The sequence below is a fragment of the Phoenix dactylifera genome, chromosome 4 (assembly GCF_009389715.1).
Source record: "Phoenix dactylifera cultivar Barhee BC4 chromosome 4, palm_55x_up_171113_PBpolish2nd_filt_p, whole genome shotgun sequence".
Lineage (NCBI taxonomy): Eukaryota > Viridiplantae > Streptophyta > Magnoliopsida > Arecales > Arecaceae > Phoenix > Phoenix dactylifera.
In genome coordinates, this window is record NC_052395.1 from 5,716,315 (window position 1) to 5,728,662 (window position 12,348).

Genomic DNA, 12,348 nt, shown 5'->3' on the forward strand with positions numbered 1-12,348 from the left:
AGGCGGGGCGGGGCGGGGCGGGGGCGGGGGGTGGTGAGAAGAATCTTGCCCGCATAGCAACCCCACTAGGTCTCCTCCTCACTGGAGAATATTCAATACGGGCGGACAAGTTTTACTCATATCCTCTCCATCCGCGGAGGAGCCTCACTAATGTGACGGCCTCTTTCACGTGTGAGCACGTCACACTAACATCACCTAAGTACTGGCAGACCAAATTGCAACTCCATCGGACAAACCAACATTTGATGAGCCTGACTAGTAGCATACGTCATTAGTCCGATCCTTTGTAGGAACTACCTGTAATAACGAATGCATCGAAGAGTAAAAATAAAGGAAAGGAGCCTATGGTAGCCCCGAATGTCCCAACTCCAGCTCCAGTTGACGATGTTACAGTTCCCCGCATTTAATCGATGCCCGCGTGTTTCGAATCTGGGCCACTTCGGTAGAATTTTAGCCTCATTCCAACCATGCTATCATCTCGGTGGTAGCAGGAGTTTAGTTTGCTGAGATGAACTCGCTATTGCTATATCAAAATTACTTTGTGCCAAATTTTTATTTTCTGGACCATTTTTGAAATCAATCTAACCAGATATCTAGAGTGAGTTTGTTTGTGGACCCACGTTGTTCCATTACAAGCAACCATCCCCTGGAGTCTACTAAATCCGATCCAACCAACTTTATAGTCTGATGCAACTAGAATAGCCTAACTACCTAACTTGACAACTCAGTTTTGATTATCAGTATCTAAACATGGTGTTTTCATCTAAAATGGACCGTTTCTATTTGTTATTCTAAATCAAGAAATAACATATAAGGTTCGATGCGATGTATATTTGTCAACTTGACCTTGGTATCGACTGACGACGACCTAACCTCTGTATCGGCCAAAGTCAACTTTACCTTGTTATTGGTTGAAGGACCCATTTGATCCAATTGATGAATAAGGAAGAGCCACGTGTCTCCGTTTCAAACCTATTTAAAGGCAATTAATGCCTATTAAAGATGGAATTGGAGCAATTAGTGTCCTCCATGTGTGGAAATTATTGCCGAGCAATTAAAGCCACCCCGTTCCATAAGAAAGTGATGGGAGGCCTCCCAGTATATTTTTTTTTTCACATATTTTCTTCCTCAAAACTCAATCACTCTTAATATTGTTACTATTTTCTTAAAATCCAGCTGATTTAAGCAGCAGAAATTATCCAACAAGTGAATTTTTCTTTTTATTTTTAGATTGGCAAGATGATGTCTGGTGAAACATTTTGTCCGAGCTTAAATTCAGTTGCCATCAACTTTTTTTAATTAGTTCTTCAGCCCAACTTCCAAGCTCAAAGCATGGCTTACCAATCTTATCTCTTCACCAGGCTTAGGCCCTGTTTGGGGGAGCTTTTGGAGGGTCAGAAAGCACTTTCTGGTCCTCCAAAATTACTTTTAGATAAAAAATGGTGTTTGGTAAAATTTTTGGAAAGCTATTTCAGCTTTTGCGGGAAGCTGAAAACAGCTTTGGAGAAACTTCAATTTGAAGCTTTCCGAAAATGCTATTTTCAGCTTAGTTGGGAAGCTATTTTTTGGACCAAAATACCCCCATTTAAATCTCATTTTTTCCTCCAAAATCCTCATCCCACCTCTTCCTCTCTCACCCATCCTCTCCCTCTCCCTCTCTATCTTCTTCTTCCTCTCAACGTCGCCGCTTTTGTTCCTTCTTCCTCTTCTTTTTTTTTCTTTTTTTTTGTTTTGGGAGCTCGTGGCTGCCCACGGTGGCAGCCACCATGCCGGCCACCACCCATGGCCGGCGACCCTTCTATATTTCAATGAAATAAAATAATAAATAAATAAATAAATAAAAAATAATGAGTGAGTGGCAAATAATCTGATATAAATAAATAAATAAATAAAAATATTAGTAATTATTTAACCAATTTTATCACCTAGTTAGAAAATTTGTTAGAGAGATAAATGGTCATTAGAAGGATGAAAAATTAATTTACACTAATAATTATAATATTTTATATATTTATTATTGTATTATACTATAAATATAATATTATATCATAATACATTGATATGTTATGTTAAATAATTTAATATTATATTAAATTATTATTCTATAATACATAATGTTATAGTACTATATTATAATAATATTATATTACATTACATTAATATTATATTATATCATATATTTATGTATTAATACGTATTATATTTTATTATGCTCTGTTGTATAATACTGGTAATGTCCTTTATGGTCATTTTGTCACACAAAAATACTTTCTCAATTTGTTTACCAAATACATGTTAAAGTGCCGCAGCACTTTAAAAATATAGTTACCAAACAGCAAACAGCTTTTTATAAATGCTCTGCTTCAGACAGCTCTACTTCCAAAAGCTCTACTACTAACAGCTTTTCCAAAAGGGGCCTTAGACTGACCTAGGCTTCTCAATACAGATTCTAGCGGCAATGGGGGTAAAAATCTTAAAGCTTAAAAATTTAATCAATCGGTGTAGTCTCACGTGCCGATCAAATGCACTTTCTCTGCAAATAAATTATGCATGTCATGAAATTGAACGCCAATAATAATAACCTACCATGATTTGAGACACTCAAGACAACAGCGTGATTTTCTTTCTGGTAACTTTGGCCTGAGATATAAGTAGCCCAAAGTGCTGGGTAGGCCAAATAAAACGCTGGCACCTAGTGCTATTTTCATTGCATTAGTTGATATGAACACCTTCCCAGATTGTTTAGCATGAGCAAGTGGGCACTTTATTTGCAATTGCACGCTTGCAAAGTGGCTTTTTATCAATTGACCCCATAAATTTGTTCGTTCCAAATATATTGGCAATTCCAGAGCCTCTTTTGAATTACTAAATTATATCCTTTATACCGCCAATTAATGCAGCAGACAAAACTCTCTTGCGAAGTCAGTTATCAAGAATAGTTCACGTCTTCATCTCTCAATGTTTGGTTAACAGTGTCCAATTATCACGCTTGCTCTTCAAGGTTAATTTCTCTTGTACATATCGCATCATAACTTCTCAGGCTGCATGATATCTATCCAGTTTTTGAAGAGTTTCACTTTCATCAATAGGCCCCGCTGATATCTGTCCAAGATCAATAGAGAAACCAAGTTTAATTAATTGTTTGATGAAAAAGGTAAAAGGAGAGCTAGATTTTTTTTTCCCTTTAAAGACACTCGATCTGCTGGCTTTGATGTCTCGCACAATGATTCTGTAGTCATCACCTTTTCTTATAGAAATCTTGGTGGGTTGGCAACTACTCACAGGGACTCCCTTTTCCGAAGCAGTAAATTCCACTTTCATCGAGATAAAGCACTTATATTTGTGGATGTATGCACACCCACGACCGGATACCGCGTTCACAAGCATTGTCTCTTGTGCAAGCTTTGCTTGTGTTTCACGTAAGGCCAATAAGAATAGGTGCAAGCGTATGTTTAGCCGGATACCTTCTGGCTAGCCATTTGGATAAGATCCTGAATTATTATAAATAATATTAGAGCGGACTCCGCCGATAGCTTATGTAGACTAGAAAATACTATAACATAGACACATTAAGACTGACCATTGGTCGATCGTGGTGCTTATGATTAGATTTGAATAGATTTAAACTCTTAGTATGACGAAGATATTAAGACTTAAATGAGATGAGTATGTGAGAATCCGTACAAACGTGTATTTAGTCCCACATCAATTATTCACCGAAAAGATTTTGGATACTTATACAGGACTAAAAAATCTAAAAAAATATCTTCTAGATAGCTATTTTGAGTGAAGTTCTGAATTATTACAATGGCCTTTGCCCAAGGTGGAAAATGTGATGTTCACAACTTTAAATGGTATCCATAAGATATTCATTCGCATGCATACGTTGCAGCCCCTGTACAGGGCACTAAAAAAACATGACTGATTACGAGAAGAAAAGGTGATTTTTCTAGTAGCACTGGTTTCGTTTGTGGATAATGGATTGACCGTGGGGAGTACAAAAATATGCACTCCACAATTTTGGTGATAGTTCTCAGTTGCTCCTGCATCAGTTTCAGGATATCAGGATGAGCTGCGAGAAGTGACTCAGGTGGCTGATAAGGTTGCTTATCTTGGGCGAATGAATGGGTTTGCTCATGTATGGGAAGATGATCCTCTTGATGTAATTAGAATGCTCCTAGCCATGCATGCAACGGCACCTATCTTGAGCGTCCTAGGTGAGTATATGTTTTGATCTCAGTTATTCATAAAAAAAAACTGGAGCATTTTGATTTTGCTTTTAAGCCAGATTTTTGTATGAAACTGCGTATACACAAATTCTACCATAAGCCATAAAACGATACACATCATGCACCAGTAGACAACCATGTAGGAAATACTAGATAGAAACAGTGGTTTGAATCACGAGCACGGAAATGGTTGAGGTCAAGGACCATGAGAGTCATGCAAACTGATCGCCGCATACATGAGCAAATTTACAGTTCTTATAACCTAGTCACTATAAAAGCAGTGAGGAATTTTTTTTTTATTTATTTCTTTAAAAGACTCGGAGCACTATAAAAAAAACTAGTTATTTTCGGCATTTTTTATAGCTTCTACGGACGCTTATTAGCGTCGGTGAAAACCCAACTGACGCTACAGAAAGCGTCGCAAAAGCGTCGGCAATACCTGAGTGGAAAAAGTTTTTGCTGACGCAAAAAGAAAGCGTCGGCAAAACCAAGGCTTTACCAATGCTTACTGAAGCGTCGGCGTACGTTGTTTTGCCGATGCATTAAAAGTGTCGGCGAAAGCGTGCCAGCCCGTGCCAAAGGTTTTTAACGACACTTTAAAGCGTCGGGAGTGGTATTTTTTTTTTAAAAAAAAAAACAAATGCATATTAAGAAACATATTATAGCAATATGAAGCTGCATTACATTTACATCAAGATAAACATTCAGATAATTCGAAACATTCATATTGTCATATATGATTAAATTTACATAATAAGTTTAGAATTATAATGTATTTTAAAAAATATAAGAAAAATACATATAAAACTCCTTAGATAACAGTCTAAAAAATATCAGGAACCAGATTCAGCACAATCATCATCTCTATGAGCTGTTGAAGTATCAGGAATCTACAATAAAAAAAGAAACTTTAGAAGTTAGGAATATGAAAATCATTACTCATGCAAAATAAGTGATAATTATGTAAAGTCATCAAATACATAGAGTTATTTACCTGAGGAGGGAGAAATTGCTGTAACATAGATGAAATATGCTCAAGCTGAGACTGCAAAGTTTGTTGATTCTGCTTCAGCTCTGCCAACTCTATCTGATGGCGATCTTTTATATCTTCAATTGTTGCCTGAAGTCTACTAACTTTTGCATTGCTACTACCTTCTCCAGCATTTCTTGTATACATGCCTACTGCAGGCAACTGAGTTGGGGTAACACCAACGCCATAACCCCTTACTCGACTATAACGCTCTGGGCCCAATAATTCAGCGAGCACTTGAGCTTCGACTTGGCTGGTCGCGTCGGATGATGATGACTCTCCGACGCGCTCTGAAATAAGAATTGTTGCCCTGTCCTATATCTCTCAAAAGAAAAGATCATATTAATGTATGCCAATAATAGAACTAATAATAATATCATTGAAAGATTCAAAGATGATTACATACAACTATATCTCTCGACTCCTCCCAAACAAAACTGTCATCTCGGTGGGTGTGAGTCATCTTATAAAACTCCACCTTACCAGGCTCCCTCCCATTATCATCCATCTACAACAAAAAGTATATTGGTAACCTAGTTATCTTGATACATGCTGTATGATAGAATAGTTAAAAATAGTTTCAATGAATTTCAAAAAAACTTACGAATTCAGCTCTACGCCTAGTATAACTCATCGAGCCTGAAGTATGAGGAACAGTCTGAGAGGCTTGTGCAGCTCTGCCAATGTTGGAATATGTCTTTCCCCCCAAAAAATAAACAATATAATATATTTAATGTATAAATTTGTAATATATATTATTAGTAAATATGATCTAAGGTATTGAAAAAATATACACAACCTGAACTTTTTCGGAAAACCAGTAGTGGACAAGCTCCCTCCACTGATGAGGGATTACATTAGGAGGACAAACATGGGCAACCTCCTCTTCTGTCATACCATCGTACTTCCAGTCCGCCTTTAACTTGGCCCTATATTCTTTTCACTTGCGGTTGACGGACTTCAGCACCAACTCATGGCTCTCTTTAAGAAACAAAAACTTACGCTATACCAAAGTAATTAAAGACTGTTATAATAATGTTAAATCAAAAAATAAAATTGTGATAGTAAGTAAATTCAATTCTTTACCTCAATAATTTTAAGAAGCTCAATCTTATACAAAGGAAGCATTTCATTCTATTTTGTCTAGTTGAGCGGACACAATTGACCCTTCCGTGCAACCGATTCTAGAAAAGTCGATAAAATGCTTGCAGCCCTCTTAATAGGCTGCCCCAGTTCATTGCAATGGACCACGATCTTCTCATCCTCATGTAGATTCCACACGTCCCGTGTTCGAGTGGGTCCTCGTGTCTTCCTCACTCTTCCTAGTCCATTTATAAAAATAAAATAAAATATCCATTAATTAAAACATTAAAAGCAAATGATTTAATATAATTAGATTGTAAGAAAAATTAATATATAAAATGTAAATTAAATTACCCTGGATATGCACGTCATCCATGTCTGGACAGTCAGTAGGTGACACGTGCTCAGACTGTGACTCGTGCTGAGTATGGAACTCTTGTTGCTGGGGCTCGTCAGGCTGCTGGGACGGCAGGGACTGATCGGAAGAAGATCCCACGGATGTGTGCTGAAACTCAACATCTCTGAATCGTTTTTCTTACGGCATGTTGTTACTTAGTATGCACAGAAAGAATCAAGGATATTCATCAAAAGAAGAATAAAGAAAAAGAATTGAAAGTCTGTTGAGCCGGCGCCTCGAAAACTGTACCTGGACACTATAATCAGATAAACTTGGCCCAATGTATAGAGAGCGTGCAATGTGAAGCTCGGATTGCAATGCAGAAAATGTTATGTGGATGGCTAGAATTTGCAATTGAAAACTACTTTGTACTGCCCAAATCCTCCCAGAAAGTTCTAGGCCTACTCTTTGGGAGGCCTAAAACTCCCGAATTCACTTTGTTTTTCTTCCCTTTTGTATCACTTCATTAAATCAATGAAATGATGGCGACTATTGTCACCTTTACTCAAAAAAACAAAGAACAAAACAAGGAATATAGAGAGAAAATTGCAAACTAGTAATGGCATGCATATTCCAATAAACATTGTCAAGAAATTAATTTTTTGCAATGGGAGAAATGTAATCCATAATAAAGTGGGATGAAGATGCAGGGCCCTAATCTACCTTTGATTTGTTGACTGCCTGGGAAATATTTTTAATATTTCTCCAGCACTAAGAAGCATTTCTAGGAATTTTTCTCCTTTGCAACCGCCGAACTTGGCTTAATTTTTATCAAGAAGTAATTACTACCCATAGGTAGCTGAATACCAGCAATTTGAACCCCAAGATTCATGAAAGGCCACTGACCTATCTGAATGTGTAAACTATGGGCCACTGGTCTTTGCAATTTAGGATGCATTCACTTGGGAAAGTAATGATAGACTTATCAGTATTAACCATTTGGTAAGTGGGATCCCAGTAGTTGGCAAACACATTCCTATTAGCAACACAATAATCAAGAGAAGCTTTAGTAATCATGAACACATCATCAACATATGATATGCGACAAATTTTAGATCCATCAGGGTGATACTAAATCCTTGTTAGTCTATGCAACCACCCCACTCTATTGTGGACATTATTAAGAACTTGAGAACATAAATTAAATAATTAGGATCATGAGGGGTCCCCTTGCCTAATGCCACACACTTACCTTTAAACCAATGATTAGGCTTCCTATTAATAAAAAGCTGCGATGGTGGGAGTTGATATGCAGGTCATGATCCATTGGATCCACATTCTAGGAAAGCCCATTAATCTAGAAAGCACCTAATAAATATTACAATCAGCCATTGAAGCAGCATGCCTGGGGCAAATGAGGTTTCTTAACAAGGGCTTCACATGATTCACTAATAATTTGGCAAGAATTCTATAAGCTACATTTTATAAGGAAATGTGTCTATATCTTTCACAGACATGGTTTTTTTTTTTGGGTACCAACATGGGTAGATTCCCGGTGCTATGAAAAATACTCAAAAATCATACACAAAATTAGGCCCATATGATGCTGAGAAAGAACCCTAAACTTGCCACATCTCCAAACTAAGAGCGAAATTAAAATCATGGAGCATTCAAATGCACAAAAAGAGGTCTTCTGAAGGTAAAATACGTGAGAAGACCACTTCAGCTCAAACAATAAAAAATGGCTATGCCAAAAACCGTATTTGAACAAGCTCGAAGGGAAGTTCCTTAAGATTCATGCTAAGATCTACTGGTGGGATCGGATAACTCTCGATGGACATGAGACCTCCAGCATGACTCTACAGGAAAATACAAGAAAAGAGAATGGAAACAAGAAATTAAAATGGAAGCTACAAATTGGTACCGGACAAAAAGCTTCATTTTTGTAACCTATTTTTGCCTCTAAAAATCTTTTGATTTACCTCTTTCTCAGGCGGAGAGAGATGGGGTCGGCCGGTCGGCGCCGCAGAGGAGAAAGGAGGAGAGGAGGATGCGGACGGTCGCTCGGCGCCGGAGAGGAGGGAGGAGGAGAGGAGCTTGGCGTCGGACGTCGCTCGGCACCGGAGAGGATAAGGGTTGGTTGCTCGTCGTCGGAGAGGAGGAAGGAAAAGAGAAGGATGCGGACGGTCGCTCGGCGCCGGAGAGGAGGGAGGAGGAGAGAAGCTTGGCGTCGGATGTCGCTCGGCGCCGGAGAGGACAAGGATCGGTCGCTCGTCGTCGGAGAGGAGGGAGGAGGAGCCAGAGGAGCTAGGGCTTGATCGATCGGGATGCAAAATGAGGAGGAGGGGGACGGCCATTGGTTTTATTGCGAATTTGACTTTTGACGACGCTTATAATCATCTTAGGAAAGCGAATACAACGACGCTAATAAGCATCGTTTATTCCCCATGCTTTTTAAAAAGCATCGGTCTTTTCTGCAAGGTTATGACGATACTTTTGCGCGTCGTCTATTCTTCGAAATTGCCGACGCTTAATTGAGGCGTCGGCAAATTTTGGTGCGGTCCCTTTTTTTCCAACGCTTCCTCTTAGCATCAGGAGAAAAGCGTCAGGAAAGGCCCATTTTCCTGTAGTAGAGGGGACTTCCATTTGTATATAAATATCTCATGATTTTCATTTGGAGGGGAGATTTCCACTCATATATGAGGAAAAATTAATCTTAGGAGCATATTTAGGAAATTTAAAAGTATTAGACTAAATTTTCTACAAAATCAGGGTTACTGGCCTACCCATATCTGGATGGAGGCATGTGTTATACACTGCCTTAAGAACATGAGTCATTCCTTATGTGCAGGTTTGCGGTAATCTCATCCTCAATGTATAACAATCTGGCTCAACCTGATTCTTTTTGATCGAGGATGATTGCTAGAGAGAGGCTTGACCAGATCGACTTCTTCAAATGCCACGGGCACGAGCACAGTTAGCTAAGTCGAGCTGCGCGTTCGCGATCACCAACCCAATCTCATATAGCCCGATATTTGGATTGCTAGAGAAAGGAAAACTATTTATGCAAGAAGACTTGCTTTCTACATATTCAATGTGGGACTAAACAAGATAAGAGTTTTAAAAATTTTGAAATACTTAATAAATAGGAGATACGATTGGTTTTGATTTTTTTTGGAAATTTAAATCTTTTGCCTAAGTTAAAACTCTAACAATCTTATACAAAAGGTTTAAATTTAGAAAAAACATAAAGAAGAATATTAAGGCTCACCCACGTGTTCACCAACTAATCCCATATAGCCCAATTTAGGCTTATAGAGAAAGAAAAACTATTTAAGCAAGAAGACTTGCTTCCACAAATCCAATGTGGGACTAAACAAGAAAAGAGTTTTAAAAACTTCGAAATACTTAACAAATAGGGGACAAGATTGGTTTTGATTTTTTCATTTTTTTTTTTTTCTAAGTTAAAACTCCAATAGATATAGGCTCCATCCAAATAAATTATTGGCTCCATGAATTCAGCAAGAAATCTAGCCTAATTCTACTGGATTTTCCAAACAGATCCTAAGCAATAATACTATTTAGGAATCAAACCTCGGACCTCTATTTATAGATTAGAGGGGTATGGCCACCAAGCTAAGCTTGAGTCATATCATAAGGGAGAAGAAGTCGCAGTTTTCTCTTTTAACACGTTTGACAACCGCTGCATGGCATAGCAAAAGGGGTGTCTTCTTTGATGGAATCCCAGCTTTGTAAGAGTAGGAATAGATGTTTCTTAGGGCGCAACTCTCAGACCGGTCTATCTGAAATTTGATAGGTTGATATACTCAATCAGCTACTAAGTAATGTAATCAGATATTTATTATCATTTGAAACGTAACTTATTCAACATCTATTCGTTCTACTTCAATTCCACCTTATTTGCTTCTCACTATGAATAGTTAGATCCTTGATGGAGGGTACTGAACTTGCTGTCAACCTGATCATCCAGGATACAGAGAAAGACCTGGACTAACATTGGCTTGCATTCTCTCGTTGATATGTGAAATATATTTTCCAAGTCGCAAAAAATATAAAAATTAAATCGATTTTTGCTTAAAAGAAAAGGCAATAGCTTCCATGCAGCCAAGTCTAACAGCCGTGACCCAAATCCAAGCCGTTCACTCTGTACGTAATAGTAGAGATACTGATTAAGATCTTAATACTGCATCCGGATGGAGACCAAAATATAGGACTACAGTTTCTATACCAAGCTAGGTTGGTTAGAGTTGCAAGAACTCAGAGACAAATAGAAATACCGGCTGATGTAAAGATATAAGCATGAAGGTGTTGCATTTTCTTGATATAGTTATTTCTTTTTTCTCATTAATTTAAAGTAGAGTACATTTCTCTATACCAAAAGAAAAGGACACGTCCTTCTGCATGTAACTTGTTGAGATTCATGCATCTTCACCTCTAGTAGTTTTGCATTTCCACTCATAGATTCTTCATTATAAAACGCCATTTCAGACATATACCTCCCTTCCCTCTCATATACATCTCCCCACCCCCCTCGAATTAATACACCCATCCACATAATCTTTGACGCAGGTAAAGAGAGAAGAAAAAGGCATGCTATTAATTGAAAATATATTTATCAAATGCATTTTAAGTATAGTTTTATTGCTGATATTATAGTCATTCAATTAATACTTCATTATATTGAACAAGATCCATACATGCATGCCAACCTTTTAAGTGCACACGACAAAAATTCTCGAGCTAATAAATGCTGGCTTGGCATCTCCTTTCCCTACGGTCCACATGCATTGCACCAATGCTCCTAAGTTATACCAACTCTCTCGAGCCACACGACATGAGAACCTTTTCTCATGCAGGAATTGCAAGCCCTTTGCATTACTTGGAGCCAAAATATTTATGTAGTTATACCTTTCTCTTTTTATGTGTCCAATTTTTAAGGTTGATTTTGATGTTCCATGTAATTAGGATAATAGTTGTGGATGAGCATGTTTGCTAAACTGGGATTGGCAATCAGCTTGGGGTTCCCCCTAAACCTTTTTTTTTTTTTTTAAATGGGGGGAGGGGGGGGGGGGGGGGGGGGGGGGGGGGTGCTAGATAAAAAAAACAAAAACAAGAAACTATATCCTGAAGTAACCAACTCCTATGCACTTTCCTAGTAAAAAATTCCATATGCTAGATCTTTGGCTCCAAAGGCGACTCTAAAACAGTAGTACGTACTCGAGAATTATCGTCCAACAATATGCTAATCATGCATATTATAGGACACCAAATCTTATTTTCACTCCATCCATTCAATGGCTATTTTATATGTTTATGGAGACGAATCAATCTACAATGTTGGTATGACACTGGTAGGTGGTAAACTATCTCATGCACAAAGTTCTTACATAGAATTGTTGTAATAACCAATACCTTTCAGGTTTTTTTGTGAATCACATCCAATATTCTATTGATATTATATATAAAAACATATTGTCACCATTTACAATTTGATCCAACAAAGGACGACTTAAATTACAACGGACACATTGAATTAAGTTTACTTTAATAGATTAGTGGACGACCATTTGTTGAAATATATATATAAGTGAGATCATTCTAAGTTAGGGATGGAGTTACCTTTAATCTCCATTCCATTGTAGACTCTC